This window comes from Canis lupus, chromosome 30, assembly GCF_003254725.2.
Source record: "Canis lupus dingo isolate Sandy chromosome 30, ASM325472v2, whole genome shotgun sequence".
Classification (NCBI taxonomy): domain Eukaryota; kingdom Metazoa; phylum Chordata; class Mammalia; order Carnivora; family Canidae; genus Canis; species Canis lupus.
The window spans coordinates 29,889,841-29,894,423 of record NC_064272.1 but is presented as its reverse complement, the minus strand read 5'-3'; the positions used below and the strand labels follow the sequence as shown (position 1 = coordinate 29,894,423).

Sequence of the window (4,583 nt, the reverse complement as noted above, 5' to 3'; positions counted from 1 at the left end):
TAAGGTCTGGGAGTCCAATGTTTTGCTCTTAGAGCTCCTGAGAGAATTCTGAAAATATATATTCCTTGTGCACACTTTAAAGAGCATATGTATAGTTTCCATAAGATAACTTACACTATCATTCATTTAAATAGAAGCAAAGGTGGACATTTTGTGCATTGTAAATATTGATACTCTAAGCTATTATATCACTTTAAAATGCAGTCAATGGAAGATAAATGCCTTGAGAGATTTGATACCTACCATCATACTTTTTAAAAAAGATTTATTTTTTCATTTGAGAGAGAGTGAGCGTGTGAGCAGGAGGGACAGAGGGAGAGGGAGAGAATCTCAAGCAGATTCCATGCTGATTGGGGAGGACAATGGGGCTCGATCCCACAGCCCCAAGATCTTGACCAGAGCCAAAAACAAGAGTCCATTGCCCAAGCAAGTGTGCTACTCGGGGGCCCCTTATTATAAAAAATTTAAAATTTTCCTTTCTCTTCTCAAAGTTGTTTTTCTACTTCCATTTCACCAAGAATTTAATACAAAAAAATTTTTTTTTTAGATTTTATTTATTTATTCATGAGAGACACACAGAGAAAGAGGCAGAGACACAGGCAGAGGGAGAAGCAGGCCCCATGCAGAGAACTTGATGTGAGACTTGATCCCGGGACTGCGGGATCACGCCCTGAACCTAAGGCAGACCCTCAACCACTGAGCCACTCAGGTGTCCCAATACAAATATTTTTACACCAGAAAATGTTTTATTGATTACTCAATCGTATTTCACTATGACAAAATAAGTACATTAATTGAATTTTAAAACATTTTCCACAGTGTTTGAACTTAAAATACTATGCATTAATTTTTTTTCTGGATTAATTTATTATTACGACTATTAGTATGACACACTTGACCCATACAACATAAACATACTACAAGTTTTGGTAATTATTAAACATAAAAGTGTCATTGTATTGGAAATACATTTCTTAATTAAATAGACACATGTTACTTATTGCCGGGAAAGACAGGGTTTCTTTCCAATGACTTTGTTTGTTTTTTGTTTTTATAGCTGTAACCTAAGAAATCTTGTTCCCATAAGTCAGTGGATGGAAGGAGTTTCAACAGCGTCAGTCACTACCATACAATGAACTATTAGTGGCAAACAAATTAAGTCCCTAAATTTTGTTGAAAGAAAAGATATGGAAATTTTTTAATTTACAAAAGAATTCTTAAAAGTTTATAAAAGAATTTGTTGTCCAGATTCATTTATTTCCTCCAAATTGATGTAAATAATTTCACATTGACATTTGTTGGGAGCCCAAAAGTTTTTACATCCATCAGCATTGCACCTTGGTAAGATTCAGGGTGGATTTCAGGAAAATGTTTACCTTATGAAGCGGGAGAAGGGCAGTTGGTTAAAGGAGGCAGGAATGGGGTCTTCCATAGATCTCCTAAAGTCACTCACCTGGCCACCTCTCTTTTAAGCCCCAGCCCAGCCCAGCTGCCCTGTTGAGATGCTTTAGTAACTCCTGTCTCAGGGTGTGGATATTGGGAGCTTCTTAACTTAGGGTAGCAATGATGGAAATCATTATGTTCCAAAATGACAGTCACTACTCCCATGTGACTATTGAGCACTTGAAATGTGACTAGTAAGTCTGAGGAACTGAATTTTAAATTTTATTTAATTAATTAAGGGTAAATAGCCAACATGGGAAGGGGGTACCATATTGGACAGTGCAGAGCTAGGGATTCAGCAATGTTCTAGGCTTGGTTTTCCACTTGATCAAGGGACTGAACTCTTGAGTTTTTGCTCATGGTGGAGAGGAGATGGTAATCCAGTCCCTTTTCTTCTGCAGTTAGATCAAAGCCTCCCTCATCCATAACCCCCACTCCATCACCTCCTCTGCTCCATACTTCGGTACAGAAATCTTGAGATATTTGAAAGCAACATCTTAAAAATTTTTTTAAAGATTTTATTTATTTGACAGAGAGAGAGAGAGAGAGAGCACAAGTAAGCAGAGGAAGCAGGCAGAAGTAGAGGGAGAAGCCCAATGCTATGTGGGGCTCAATCCCAGGACCCTGGGATCATGACCTGAGCCAAAGGCAGATGCTTAACCAGGCGCCCCTGAGAACAAAATCTTAATGTGGGGTTGAAAGGCAGGATGGATGGTAATCCCAGACCCACCCTTCTGACTTTGTGACCTGCACCATTCTGAGTATCCTTTTCCTCTGAGTTTAAATGAATCTTTTGTCCTGGCTGTCAGCCTTTGAACAGAAATATCCCAAGAAGGAAACAGTGGGCAGGAGTTATTGCCCAACGAGAGACAAGCAAGCTGAGCCTATAAGGTCAAGAGAAAAGCAGTTCAGGTGCTCTGCATCTGTGAATGGTCAAGAGAGGACAGAGAGTAGTTGGGTAGTTATGCAACATGGGGTAGTTATGAGGATATAACTCAGGTGAAGGTGGCTGTGATGGCTAATTTTATGTGTCAGCTTGATGGGCCAAGGGATGCGCAGATAGCTGATAAACATTTCTGGGTTTATCAGCTATCTGTGCAGAACTCTTCCAGGAGTTCTGGTAGCTCCTGGAAGAGATTAGCATTTGAATAGTAGAGTGAGTAAAGATCACTCTCATCACTGCAGAGGGCATTTATCCAACGCAGAGAGGGCCCAAAGAGAAAACAAAAGGCAGGGGAAGAGCAAATTTATTCTCTGTGCTTGAGCTCAAAGACACATTTTCTATTGTCCTTGGTCTTTGGCACTCCTGGTTCTTGGGCCTTGGACCCAGACTCACAGCACTGGCTCCACTAGTTCTGTTTTTCCAGTTTGAACTGCACACCACCAGCTTTCCTGGGCCTCCAACTTGAAGACAGCAGAGCATAAGATCTCTTCTCAGCCTCCTTAATTGTGTGAGCCAGTTCCTCCTAATAAGTCTTTATATTTTTAAAAATCTTTGTATTTCTATATATGTTCTATTAGTTCGGGTTGGATTACCACCAAAAGTTAGGCTAGTGTCTGACTCCGCGGGCTAGAGAAGATACTGTACTGAGAAAATTGTTGAAAAACTGGAGTCCTGGACCCTACCCACAAGGCATGTGGTAAGCACACTGCGAATTTCGAACCCCTTTAAGTGCAGAAAAGCTACTAACTTCTTGCAAAATACAGTACTAGCATGAAATGCTAAAAGATATACTAAGCAAAAATAGAGCAAGGTACACCAACTCCTCCTAGGACCAGCTTATAGAACCAATTTTTAAAAAAGATTTTGCTTATTCACAAGAGGCACAGGGGAGAAAGAGAGAGGAAGAGAGAGAGGCAGAAGCAGGCTCCGTGCAGGGAGCAGGACATGGGACTCGAACCTAAGGTCTCCAGGATCACGCCCTGGGCTGAAAGCAGTGCTGAGCCACCTGCTGCCCAGAAAATACAAATATTTAAAAGAGACTTTCACTTCAGCAACTAGCCAGAGTGAAAACAAAGTTAGTACAAAATTTAGCACTAAGCACATTAGTGGGGAGTAGAGACCACAACACTTAAAAGTGCAACATACATAACAGCTTGCTCACCAACATCTTATTCCCCTTGTGATAAAAGCACTTAATGCCTTAACAGGAGAATAAATGTCCCAAACATCTATTTTTATACCTTATAGATAGTCCTGTTCAAAAAACAGGACCTCAAAAAATTGAGTTAAGACTCAGAATTGTTCCTCTCCACGGAAATCTTTAGTAAAAGGCGAAAGATTTATACGATCTGAAGAGAAACCAGAGTATGACTGTGGTACTTGCTAACTTATTTTTCAGGTAAATACAACTCCTAGTACACTGAGGGTGGTTATTTATCACAAAAGTTAGTGCCTACAGAAATTTATCCAAGGAATTGGGAAAATAACATCCTTACACTTAGAAAAGTCAAATAAGAATTCTTTTTTTACTTGATGACAATATACTATTTGCAGTGTATTATGGGTATGCAAATGAGTCTGACTAATCACCCTTCAGACTCCGGAAATCTTAGTATTTAAAACGGTGCTCTGGTATATAGTAATGTAATTGACTTTTATTTATCTCCCTTGCATTCAGCAATCTTAAACTCTGGTTATAGTGATTGTAGATTCTATTGGATGTTGTATGTAGACAAGCATATCATCTGAAAATGACAACTTTGTTTTTCCCTCATAAATCTATATTTTTTATTATTTCTTTTTCTTGTTTGATTTAACTGGTTGGGAACTCTGGTAGAGACATTGAACTGAAACAATGATAGTGGAAATCTCTTTCTTATTCTGATCATAGCTTTTTTTCTTTAAGCTTTTTTTTTTTTTTTAAGCTATGATCAGAATCATGATATGCAAATTTCTCACTGGGGAAAGAGGCAGAGACATTGGGCTCCCTACAGGGGAAAGAGGCAGAGACACAGGCAGAGGGAGAAGCAGGCTCCCCGTGGGGAGCCCAATGTGGGACTCAATCCCAGGACCCTGGGATCCCCACCTGAGCCAACAGCAGATTTTTTTAACCACAGAGCCACCCAGCTGTGCCCTGTTCATAGTTTTCACTGGACCACCATTAGGTGAGAAATTTGCTGTAGACAGGTGAGGCATC

At 39.8% G+C, this 4,583-nt stretch overlaps 1 non-coding gene across 1 annotated transcript; it reads right to left on the bottom strand.

The window, feature by feature from the left end:
- Positions 1–3,636: 3,636 nt before the first annotated feature.
- Positions 3,637–3,755, bottom strand: LOC112676212 (U5 spliceosomal RNA). The gene has a single exon (XR_003146383.3). It is a non-coding gene; the product is annotated as a U5 spliceosomal RNA (small nuclear RNA).
- Positions 3,756–4,583: the final 828 nt, after the last annotated feature.